Source organism: Netta rufina (assembly GCF_964035555.1).
Source record: "Netta rufina genome assembly, chromosome: 6".
Lineage (NCBI taxonomy): Eukaryota > Metazoa > Chordata > Aves > Anseriformes > Anatidae > Netta > Netta rufina.
The window spans coordinates 5205447-5218986 of NC_140129.1; positions in this window are offsets into that span (position 1 = coordinate 5205447).

The following is a 13540-nucleotide window of genomic DNA, read 5'->3' on the forward strand; positions in this document are numbered from 1 at the left end:
TCTGCAACCTGAAGGCTGGCGGGCTGCTTTCTATCTGCTCTTACTTCACAGCGTTTCGGTGCCTGCAGGACAGCGGCTGATGGTCGGGAGACTTCCTAGCAGCCTCTCGGTGCTTTCATCAGGCCGGGTGTCGTGCTGCATGTCGGTTTCCTGAAATGTGAGCAGCCTGGTTGTAGGCTGTCCTGTAGCTATTGTACTCCTGCGCGCACTTTCTGGGCTTCTTGTGCTTAACCTTGTTGGACGTTGCTCAGAAAAGAAGCCAAAGGGCCGGTGTGTTGCCATACAGCACAGCTTGCAGTTATTTTCTTGAATATTTTCAAGAGTTTCGTTTTCCTTGTAGCTGAACGCTGCATTGCACAAGTGAGGAGGATTCAAGTCCCGTGAATAAAACAGCTACGGTTCTGCAAATTTTGTTCCACGGAGCAAAGCGGGGCTCTCCTGGCCGCACACAGCTGTGTGAGAAGTCCCATAGAGGGGGCACTTCGTATAGTCTTGGGAGTATAATTCCTGTCCTCGCCATAAAGGGAGACGCATACTGTGGATTTCTCAGATACTTAAAATGCCAGAGAAAACACTTGTGAAAATATTGACTTCAGGTTTTGGTAGCTGTTTAGCAAAAATCATACATTTTACTGTTTTTTCTTTTATTATTATTATTATTAATTTTTAAGGCAAATCTTATGTGGGATGTCTGTTGGGTTAAGTTATTACGTCTCACTTCTTAGTTTGTTGCTATTATGGAAATTAGGGGATGAGCCAGTAATGTAGCAACACCTTCTGGGATGTACTTCCCATATGCTGATGGCTGAGGAAACCGAGACATACGTGGTAAGCCAGAGAGCAAAATACGTTGTAATAAATTAGGGACATCTGTTTGCACTTATTTCACTTATTCATCTTCCTGTTTGGGAATGTAATAACTTTTGTCTACCATACGTACGAGGAAGCTGCTTCTCATAAGCTCAGTATATTGGAAATAAAAACATGGAGAGAAAACAGAGCTATTTGTACTGTGAGGGGTGGCACACAGCGAGGAGGAAGGGAGCGCATCCTACACATCGGTCTGGTTTAAGAGTATACACAAGGGGTTTTCAGTCGTGATGGAGTTCCTGGCTGAAGCCCCAAAACGCTGCCAAATGGGGACATTTTTGCCCTTCATTTGTCTTGGTTTCAGTACCAGCTCGTGCAGAGGTCCAAGAACAGTGTACGTTGTGTTGGACTGCAAGTGATTTTGTGTTGGCTGCTGCTTCACTTCTCCCCACTCAGTTGGTCAAGTGTCACTTGAACGTAGGTGCCATGTTAAACAAATTTCAGAGGTACTTGGGGAAACAAGTAAGGTGCTTTTGGAAGTGCAAACGAGTTAAAAAAAGCCTCTCAGACTTTCAAAAAGTATGTAAAACTGGTGCAGCAGTCATTTGTCATGTCAGTGGTGGAAAAAATGAGAACAATTAGAAACTGGTTATGTCAACCACAGTGGAAGCAAGAAATAAGTTTTGCAGAAGTATCTGACAGAGTTTATGGCAGTGAGAGTGACATCCATATATTGATAAATAAGTCAAACCAATAAAGCGGGTAAATATATACATATATATAATAATGAAAGAGCTGTAATGCTTCTTTAAACCAGATTAACTTTGTTGTTGTTATCATTGCTGTGCTTTTAAGTAATGCCAGCTTCTATATTATTATTATTATTTTTCCTCTTGGAACTATTGCAGGCTGATCTGTTTTGCTCAAGAGCACTTGGCTGCCAGTGCAGTATAGTTCACACACTTAAAATGGACATCAAAATGTGAAAAACAGACACTTTCAAGCCTAGTACAGGAAAATTTGTTATTTTGCTCCTAGCTGTTTTAAGTGTGTCCATTAAAGTGTTACACAGGAATAAAGGCAGCTCTGCAAATGCCTTTATGTTCTTTGTAGGGGCATGGACAGGCTGAGAGATGGAGTGAGTGCCCAGAAGATTGCTTAAATAGCACAATTTCAGCTGTGCCTACTTGGAAGCTCTGCTGGAGGGATTTCCACACACAGTGCTGTCTTTCCTCTTCCCTTAGGACTCAGTATAGAGGAAAGCACTAGCAGAAGCAGTGCATGCTGCTGCCATCCTTTCCCATCCATTTGGACTTGTAAATGTGATTGCTTTCTTTGACATGGTTATTTAAGAAAGCTAGAAACACACCTTGAGTGGAAGGTCTCTTGGTAACTTGGCTGAGAGCTGTAGCTGTGGGAATTGCCTCCTCCAAAAGGATCCGTCTGTGCAGAGCCCATGGGGGCATGGCAGTGCTGGCCCAGTGCCACAACCTCGTGTTTCTCACCGCAGCCCTAGATTTGCCATTAGGGTCTCATCAGTTTCTGCATCTCACTTTTGTCTGAGCGTGTTGTGTTGGTTTATCCTTCCCTGTCCCACTCTGGCAGTGTCAGCCCTATGTCAGCTGAGATCAGCGTGAGCCCTAGCATTGATTAAAAGTATCTGAACTAATTTCCCTTGTTCCACTGTGTGAACAAGAACAGACAAATGAGGGTTGACCCCTCTGAATTCATGATCCTCTCTGCCCTCTTTGAATTCGACAGGTCTTGCACTTTGGAAACCAAATAAAGGAGAGATCTGGCTTAATGGAGACAGAAGCAGCTGAGCTGATTGAGTTGGGGCTATTAAAATGTCCATCAACCTGTCCCTGATCACAGAGACGTTATCTTCAGGGGGAAAAGAGGTTAAAATGTTGTACAGCCTCCTCTCTGTGACAGGTGCTGGGAATACGATGGCAAGAAGTGCACTGTAGCTATGAGGGGGAAATTATTGAGCATCCATACCAGATGCTCCCCTGGTTTTCCTGGATCTTTCAACCTGACTGAGAGTTCCTAAGGAGAATGAGATGAAAAGGGGTCAAAAACATCTCAGTCTTGCTAGCTCTCACAATCGGAGTGAGGATCTCAAGATACCTGCTTTTTCTTTTCACAGAGTTCTAGGTTTTAGGATCATTTGCTTAAATGTGTGCCTCTGCTTTGTGTGAGAGAAAGCACGTGTGTGTGTGCACCTGTATCAGTGTTTGTGGGTCTGATCATTGTGAATCTCTCAAAACCAGAAGTGATTATGGCTCTGAACAAGCAGAAAATGAGAATCTATTATTTATTTAAAAAAAAAAAAAAGAAAAAACACACAAAAAAACCACAACACAACAACACAACAAACTCAGTTCTTTGGGGACTGACTCACGACTTCTGAATATCTGTGGTTGGCTCCCCTGCCTGTAACAGTGTGGGAAGGAGAAATTGCCTCCAGAAGAATCCTGAGGAAGTTTCTTCCTATGAATGAGCGGACACTTGCTCAAAAATTCTGGAATCCACACAACTGAGGTGCTTATAAGCCATCCACATCAGCTTGGCTTTTTCAGAAGATGCGTTGTGGTTGAAGAGTAATTGTGTGTGATGGTTGTTGTACAGGCTTTTTTTCCCCCACTATTTACAAATGTAGATTATTGCCCTAGAAACCAGAATGGTCATTTCTTTCTCTCAGTCTCCCATTCTCACATTTTGGCACGTGCACCGTTTATTTCTTGGTGAAGTCTTTTCATCCTTGCAATTTGTTTCAATACGGTAGCATTCCCTTGGGTCCATTTGGTCATGTAAAACACTGCAGGATTGGTTCTTTTTAACAGTAACGTGTATTAACAGGTCAACTCACTAGATTTTACTTGGTTTTCCGTGTTTTGTGAGAAAAGAAACGCAGGGATACTTGTGTGTACATGTGGGGAAGCAGTTCCTCTGAAGGCAAACCTTTATGCAATGCTACAATCCTTTAAAAAAACAGAGCAGATGTTCGTGGCCTGTGTGCAGCTATTTTTCCATATACAGAGAAAGGCAATGAACTCAGAGCCAAAAAAATTATAAAGTACTAATAAAAAATAGCCGAAATTCCAGCTGGAGGCACGTGATCTGTCCTTATATGTACACTGATTGTTTCGCCCATGTTTGTCTTTGTGACCCTACTCATTTTTGTGTATGAGGTCGTGATGATAGAAGAAATTTTGAGAAAAATTTGATTAGAAAGAATAAATCCAAGTGCTGACCCAATTGATAATCCAGTTGGATTGGAGAAGAGACTTTATCTTATTTTATAGCCAAAAGAACCTATCCTCAGCCTAATGCATAGAGCAAAATTAAGTATCCTTTAGTGTAAAATGAATTAATCAGATTAACTTGGAATTTCAGTTTTTGACAAAGGCTTCTTGGAGGTGAACGTTCAAAGCATGAGGAAAGCCTTGTGCTCGCTGCCCAAACCCTCCCAGCGCAGCAGACCCACCTTGCTGAAGTGTCCTCAACCCTTGGCGAGAGCGTCACATGCAAGAGGCCCGGTGCTATCTGAACTACAATGTGTAATGCATTAATTCAAAGCATAGTCAGAAGGGAATGAGGAAAACTGTGGTTTTAGTCGTATAAAACAAATGTTCTTCAGTTACTGAAGAAATCAGATGCTTTCAAGCTGCAGAAAAGTCGCTGATAAGACACATAATGTTCTGAGGGTGAGGGGTACCGTGTGGGTGACACCGTGTCCTGGTTATATAGCTGATGTAATCCATACATTGCGCCTTTATAAATTATACCTTTTCTCCACACTGATAATTTTTTGATGACTTATGTTTTTTCTGACTTTTTGAGTTATCAGAGAAAGAGAAAGTGATGGCAATTTTGTTTCCTAGTTGCCCATTATTGAAATTGCCTACTGTAAAAATTCATGTTGCGCAAGTAAGAAATCCTACGTTGTGGTGCCTTCCCTTCCAGGAACTCCAGCATTGCTTGCGTGTCCTGGAACTGACACATTCCTAAAACTCTTATCAACAATTCAGCACATTTAGGACATTTTCCAAGTTAATAGTTTAAAAAGGCCCACATGTTTAGACTTCCTTATTACTGACTGCAAGCAAGGGCACTTAGACCCTCTTGCTTCCAAAGCCTTTTGCATATTTAAATTTTTGAATAATTGCTAATGAACATTACAAACTTCTGCAGATGAAGGGAAATAGATATGAGAAGTGGGAAATCTAACCCTCTGTTGCTTGTGGTAGCGATGGTCTTTTGATGCCATGATGCTCTAAAGCATCCTTACTACGGGTCAAGGAATATGTTGATGATTCTGAACATAGTTGGTGTCGATATTAGGAGTTCTTTCCTTATGGAAAATACAGACATGGAATATTCCGTGACTCTCTTTAATGCTTATATATCAAAGATTGGGAACTACAGCCACTATGGATGGAAACAGATAACTTTTTGCACTTAGGGTTTTTATATTAGTGAGGTGTTCAGCCACCAGACGTGCCCTGAGCTGCGACACACCTCAGTTTGCCCATGGTTGCTGTCTGCTAGAAGCAGAGCTTGGCTGCCATTGGGTTTCCACATCAAAACTCTTGTCTTATAGGCTGCTTTATGGTTATGAAAATAGTAGCACTTAGTCTACTATATAGTAGACTAAGGATGATTGTCTGAGGGCCAGCGGTGCGCTGCTTTCCTGCAGGAAGCCTCTATTCATGCGGGCCCTTGAGATTCTGGTTTTATTAGCTGCCGAAGAAAGGTTTTGTCTCTGAAGAGCCAGGCTAAGGTTGTTCCTTGGCCATGCTGCTGCCAGTTGAAGGTTGACTGGAGGTTTGGAGAGCTCGTGGTTTTCTGCAGCTTCGCGTAAATACTACAGTTGGGAGGCTGATGTAATGGGGCTGTTTTTATAGGGAGAAACTTCCACGGTGTTTTGTGCCTTCGCTGGTTTTCATTTATAGCCTTTGGACCAGATAACAGTAGCATGGGTGGACAAGGGAATTAATGTGAATCTCTGTGCCCCTGTTCTTGGGATAATGTGGCTGAGTAGAAACAAAAACAGCAACTCTGACGCTGCTGGCAGGAACTCAGAGGTTTGGACGTGACCTCATTGAGAGCAGGAAGGCAAGAGTACGCTGTTTCATTCAGGCCTGCTCCCTGCCGAGCAGTAGATGTCTGATTGAGAATGTCAGTGCAATGTCTTCACCAAACACTCGTCGGTCACCAAGTCCTTGCCAGCAGCCGTCAGCAAGCTGAGGACCTGAAGTGAAATATTAGAGGCACAATGGCCCCGTAGTGTAGGACGGGAGGGAATAAGGGAGGTCAAAGGAATCATTGTGAGTCTGTGTCTTGGGCCAGTTTAATATTGCACTCTAAAATGACCATGAAAATAGTGGTTTAGCCAGGAAGAAATTGCTCCTCGTTTGGGAGGAACTTGTGCCACCTGTCCCTGGATAGCTGTATTATTTGGGTTCCTTCAGACACTGGGCTGAGACTTTGCTTTAAAGCAGTCCTTCTAACAGTAGATCATGGATGATCTTGATTTCTTTTTTTCTTTTTTAATCACTTTCCAGTCTAAGGTATCACGTCTGCCATCCTGTTAAATATCTCAACAGGACAAAGTAAGATATTTAAGGAAAAAAATTAAACCAGAACCAGTAAATGCAAGGCGTGCTTGCTTGCTTGCCTGTTTTCCATTCAGCTTTGCACAAACATTTTCTTTACAGGGTTCCACCAAGTTTTTGACGTAATGAGAATGTGATTTAACGGCACAGTGACAGCTGTCCTGTGATAATTACTTTTGTTGCATTTTCTACTTAGCTCGAAGTGGTTGCTGCAGTGCCTTGGGTTTTCCAAATACCTCCCATGTTCAGTGGTTGGGTAACGGCGTCTCATGGCACGTTGTTGGAATAACTGAAATCTCACTGGCGATTGAAATCTCACATTAAGCCGTCAGCTTAAGGAAGCTAAGGTCAAAAACAGGAGAGCATTTCGGTGGTGCCTGTGACCAGAAACTTGTCAAGGAAATCAGCTGCAGTGGAGGTGAACCCCTGAGGGCTCCGACTGGCAAAGCAAGGAGAGGTTCTGGGGTTGTCCTGCCTCAACCCTGCCTGACATCACGACTGCAGGTAGTATCTTCTGGAGCTGTCAGGTATTATTTCTACAGGGAAAGGCCACTTATTGGAGGTTTGGAAAATTCATCAGGAAGATTGAAAATCTATTAGACTTCAAGTTTTTGGAGATACAAACAAATCTTTCCAAAATATTTTGGGGTTCAAACTCAAAGACAGTGCTGCAGCACCTCTCAGTCCCCTAGACTCATACATGTACATGGTGTGTAGTGTGGAATTACAACATACATGGCTGTTACAGGGGAAAGATGTAGTAGAGTTATTTTCTTCTTTTTTTTTTTTTTATTTTTTTTTTTATTTTTTTTTTCCCGTCTTCTCCAGATAATTTCAAAAGACTGCTGTTTGAGGGCTTTATACAGTGTTATATGAAAGCATTTCACTGAAAAGAAAGTGGTTGGTGCTTCTGTCTCCTGAATTCTTAAAGCCAGTGTTGGTTTGAATGTTGCTGTTGTGAGCGGTGGGACAGTTAATTAAAGGTACAAGATTAACAGTAATTTATCTCCATTGTGGATGATACCTTGTGGTTTCACAGGTGGTGTTCTGTAGTCATCTTGGTCAGGAAAAAAGCAGGATATGAATGAACTTCACAGATGACACTGAGGAATGAAATACTCGCCATCTGTGCAAAAACATGGGTAAATCAACGAGCAGAATTGTCTTAGAAAAGTGTAGGCTGGTGATTCAAAAAACTAAAAGCAAACAAAAAGCAGAGCTCGCATTATGCTGTGTGATCAGAGGAGGGTAAAACTAAGGATGCAATTCTCTGTCAGATAGTAGGATCTAGTAGAGAAAGCAGCCTTCTCAGCACGTGTTTTCATGTTAGGCAGAAAAGCGTGAGGGAAAGATGGAGAAGGCTTTTGCTCATCATTCAGCTACCAACCCCAGGTAAAGGTAGATATCTTTCCTTAATGCTAACTCACGGGGAACAGGGAAGAGTTTTTCATGTGAAAAGCTGATATATATGCCTTCAGAGTGATTCCTCAGAAATGTGAGCTATTAAAATAATGCCTTTGGTGAAAGGTGTACAGGACCAAATTGGTGCATTAAGCATACATTGCCTCTAATGAGACATAGCATAAGATTTGTTAGCAATCCTGTATTTTATTAAAATTGAACCTTTAAAAACAGCTTGAGTTGTCTGAGCAGCGAAGAGGAATGCATGTGGCAACAACTTCTGAAGACATGAGGATTTTCACAGGCCCAGTATTCAAATCACAGTACTTTGATGTCATTATTATAGGCAGATCACAGAAAAGGCTCCCAGTTTTGCATCTGAAATCCCATTTAGGTTATCCAATGCTTTGTTGAGTGGAAGTCTTAGTGGAAAAAATATTTTAATTTCAAGTTGCATGTACTAGAAAAGAAATCAAGTCTGCATGTAATAAGCATCATCTTTTGTATTTATTGTAAATATCTTTAATTTAGAACTCTTTCAAATCAGAAACATTTTGGACTGTAATGCTACTGGTATAAATGCTGAAATTTTTCACAGAAATTCATTTGTGTTAGTAATTCCCAGCGTGTTAAATCTTAGATTAGTGTAATACATAGTTCATTATATATGCAGTATATTATTTATGTATAGTGCATTTATATATCTGGTGATGTCTCAAGACGTCAGACATTCCCACTGTATGGGAACTACATTGCAAGGCGTCTCACTGGAGAAGGTAATGGAGGATGATTTCCAGATGTTTAAATGCTTGTTTTGGCAAGAGGCAGAAAACACTGGAACATGCATTGGCAACAAAGGAAGAAAGGAAGCAAAGAACCTGATGTAAGAGACATTGAGCCTGGCGACAAAGACAGCAGAACATGGAAAATGGAGCTGTGTGGGGAAGGGAGAGCCAACACCACAGTATGGCTGCTCTGACAGCACTGGATATTAAAATTATACTAATGACAGACAGAGTGCCACCAGTCTGCTTCAGAAATCAGGGACAAGTTGTTCTTTACCTGATTTTCATTTTTCTGGTTGCAACTTTGGCTGTAGTGAGAGAAAGTTTTATCTAAACCTGGATGCTGAGACTGAGTCGTTATGGTGTAATCTGATTGTATCTTGTTACCGTAAAGTGCGGGATCTTCCTACGAGTTTGTGCAGTGCTGCTGAACACAAAGCATCCTTGATCTCCGATGAAGCCTTAGGGAACTACTGTAATATATGTACTGAGTCATCATGCTAATAATATTTTTGTTGAATCGCATGGATTTTCAGTTGGAATAGCTGACTCACTTCGGAAGTGGAATCTGGGCCCTGTGCAGAGAAATCTCTAGATGCTGAGCCACAGGACTTTTTGCTTGCTGTAAGGTTTCAGTACATACACCTCTTTGTCAGGTTTGTCTTCCTTTGAGCAGACAGGCTTTGCAGCTTCTCACATTGCATCAAATCGTGCACATTTCCATTTATTTAGCTTTTTGGGAGGCAGGGAGAGAAGAGTTAAGTCTCGATCTCTTCAGGCTATGCATATTTGTCCTCATGAAGGATTCCAGGGCCAACCACTGTGAATTGTACTGCTCTAATTTTTATTAGTGATATCTTTCTCATGGTTCTACAATTGAGGATATGAAGAACTCAATACTTTAATTTTTTCCCCCCCTCCAGCTGTTCTCTGTTTCTTCGAGCCTTCCCTGGTTTCCTAGGAAACCCCTGTAGGATGGAATTTGTCTGTTTTACAGGCACTGTGCAAGATAGGCAGCGGATTTTGTTTGTGTTTGAATGTAATGAACACAGAAAGCAAATGTTTGGCGATTTAAACCTCCCATTCAGTGGAGTGCTTTAGAGTCCAACTTAAAGTGCATGAATAGCCTTTTTTCTTACAATGGCGTGACTTGTAGTTAGCTGTGTTTGCCTAAATACCTTAATGAATGAGGATTTCAATTATTTCAGTTTTTCATTTTGCTTATCCAAAAGATTAAATGTTGAAACTTGTTTCAAAATGTAGCCGAAAATACAGCACTTCTTGTGAGATAAAACGGCATTGTGAGCTGAAAGATGGCAAGCTGAAGTGAAAGCTGAATAAAAAAGGTATGGGTTTGATGTACCCTTGTTATCTCCCAGCATAATAAAATAAATTGCTTTTGATTAGGGGAGTGGTCCATGTTCAAACTTCGAGTTTTTCACTATACAACCACAAGATTTGCAGCTGATTTAGCTAAAGGGGTATGCTCTTACTGAAACTGGTCTCCAGTGGCTGTTGGTTGCAACTACCAGCTTACTCTTCTGGCCTCAAAGAAAATAAAAATCAGAGTGATTTTTCCTGGATTGGATTTTATTTCTTTATAAGGTGGTTAAATTCACTCTTCTTGTTTTTTTTTTTTTTTTTTTTTTTTTTTTTTTTTTTCTTGCCTTTTTTTTTTTTTTCTTTTTAAATGTCTTCTCCCTTGTGAAGGCTGAAAGACTGAAATTCCTCCCCGAAGTTAGGAAGACGCAGAATTTTCTAAGTCATTTGTTTATACAGCATAAAGCAGTTCACAATATAATGTAAATACCAGGACACTGATGCTCCGAAGTTTGCAGACAGTATTGACTTAAAACTGTTTATTCAAATGGCAAAGCTAGCTCCAGGACATTGTGTCATAGGCAGGCAAGGCAAATAGCTAAGCATTCGGAGTCCTTCTGATACAAAACAAACTTTGGTTGGAGGCTAGAGCTGTTTGCTTCGGCCAGGTTCTCCTAGCACTTGTTTCTGTGGGTGGAAAGTCTGCGCCCCACTAACCCTGAGCCATTTGGTACAAATAGGATGGGGATTTGGTGAATGATTTCTGAGCTCGTGCAGGAAAAGCCGCTCGTGAAAGCTCCTCCTCAGGGAAGGGACCCTGAAGATCATCTAGTTCCAACCCCTGCCATGGGCAGGGATATATATTGTACAGTGAATATTTCTTGTGTAGTGCAGCATGATCTTGTCAGACATCTGAAATATTTCTTTCAAGTCTTACTGGACTAAACATATCCCCTGTTCCTAAGGGTGATGTACGCATGTGTCATTCGTGAGCTCTGCTACACGTTCTGGTAACCCAAAAATGGATTTGGGGCTGGGAGCAGTTGCAGATTTAGCCATCACCCATGCACATAGACATACCACACACCAGGAAACACAAAGTGAGTCCTCAAAATGCTTCCTTCCTATGTTATACTATTTTTCTTGTTTATTTTATTTTTTTCCCTCTCCTTTTCTTTTCTCATCTCCTCATCTTGTGGGAAACAAGTCGGAGCATCCTACCAGACAGCTCTGGTTTTGGCAATGAAATTGTCTTCACACTAAGGCAATGTTTTAATTTCTGTTCAACCAGGTCTGTAATCAGTTTGCCAGCACTTGTAGTAATGCACTCTCTCCTGCATCATGAGGAGTCTGACGTGCTTACAAAATTCAGGCTTGCTTAGCCTTTGAAGTTTTTGGGTGTCACTCAGGTCCTATGTTGTGCCAGTGCGTACCAGTCACATTAATTTCTAAAGCAAGTTTTGGAGCAGAGTCTGCTGCCTCTGCAGTACGCCCTGAGTCAGTGTTACAAGTGCTTCTGATCCGTGTAGTTACATACAAAGAGTTCAGGGCAGCAATAACATTTTTGTTCTTCACCAACCAGCAACAGAGATTTAGAGCAGGAAATAGCTGCAGAGAGATTTCTCAAGATCTGTTAAAGTGCCCCACTAACCGTACTTGAATATTCCTGTATTTTATGGACTTTAGAATGGGTTTTATTTCTGGATTGCTTTCTTGAAAACTTTGTAGAGCGACATCATTGCAAAATGTCATCCCCTTTCAAAACGCTCTGCATACACAAACGTATGCAGTTTCTTCATGTGTTAAGATGCTGCGCTGCTAACAGGTGGGGAAATGGAAGCAGAGAGGGTTTAGGCATCCATTTCCAGCTGTATGCTGCTCCTGAATATTCCCTCCAGATACTCTGATACCCAGCCATTGCTTTCAAAGATTTATTCACGTAATGTCCACCTTCTGTGTAAGGGCGTTTCACAGGGAGCTGTAGACACCTGTTTTATATTTAATTGTTTAGCTCCATTGCACGAGGATGTTGTGCAAAAGACTTGCACCGGCTGGTGTACACTGTCCTATTTGGAAGAAGATGCTTTTGAGATATGATTTATATGGATGCTATTCTGTTCTTTCATTGTTTATTACCAGATGTGCATCTGGGATTTAATTTATTGCCCTTAAGATATTCCGAAGAGGAATTGTGTTCTGAATGAAGCAATCACAGCCTTTGTACCTTACCAGTTGGCTCTTCTGCCACGGTGCCTGATCCCTGGGCTCCTCAGGGTATGTTCTTTTTGGAGTGAGCTCGCCAGTAAAGGATGAGTCCTGTTTTCCATACTGACCTCAAACTGTACATAATTACATAAATCCAGCCAACCATAACAATGAGGTGCACATAGAGAACGTATTTCACAGAGGGATTTTATAGAGCTTGCAGTGCTGTTAAGTTGAAATTACATAGCATTTTCTGGGAAATGTATGGTTATGTCCTCTGCTGTGCCTTCCCCAGTGCTGTGCCATAAAAGAAATGCAACGTTGGTGTCAGTGCTGCTGGGAGGTTGGCTCTTTGCAGTATTGAGTGAGGGGGAGGTGGAGGGAATTTCCCTCTGGCAGTCTGACATTTACCTAGGGCAGCTGAGCAGGGTTTGGACTTGGGGTTGGCAGTTAGATTCACTGCAGATCTGCCTCCTCCTTAGGGTGGGAAACACATTTTGGGCAGGGAATTCACTTTTATTTGACCAAGATGTTAACTTTCCCCCTTCTTACATGCCCCTTCTTGCTCCCCGCCCGATGAGCAGTGACCGCAGTGCTCCGGCTCCCTTGCTCCTTCCTCGCGCCCCGCGTGTCCTCGGCTCAGTCTGGGTGCCACCTTCCAGCACTGCCTCAAGCTGGCAAAACCAAGTGCCTGAGATCCTACTAACTCCAAAATGATTTTCACTTTAGCTGTTCCTGTTACTTTGAGGAGAAAAAAGGAGAAGTGCTTAATTGAATACACACCAGTTCTCACTTGTTGTCAATTGGCTGTCCCAGTGGTGGTTCGGGTTTGGTTTCTGCACTGAAAAAGTTTAACATCAACTTTTTTCTTGTTATCCTTGATAGATTGACATGAAGAACATGATAAATTTCAAATGAATGTTTCAAACAGTTGCTTTTTATTTTCACGGCTAAACTAAACTGGTTATGAAATGGAAATTAGCTGTGCTTGATCCTTGTACAAGTTGGCACCTAGCTACCAACCTTACCTTACATATTTTGCCTACAGTTTAAACACTTTTTGTGCTCTAGGAATTCAAATAGCTTGTGAGACACACACCTGTGCAGATCTGGTGTATAACTGGGAGGGTAAATGTTTTATTTGAATGCAGTATTAATGGGTTTATTTGAGCTTGGAGAATTTTGGCTGAGAAAACGAGGATTGATTTTATTTTCTTCTTCTTATTTTTAAATGCAGCTCTCAGGAGGTTCACTTTTTATTTATTTTACCTCTGATCTGCAGTATGAACTGTAAGTTCAGGGCTTGGAAATGGTCTTAAGCAAGCTGCTTGGAAGTTGAAACCCCTTTCACCCGAAGGGGTTGTGCCTGCAGCTGGTGCCGAGAGTCAGGAGCACGAA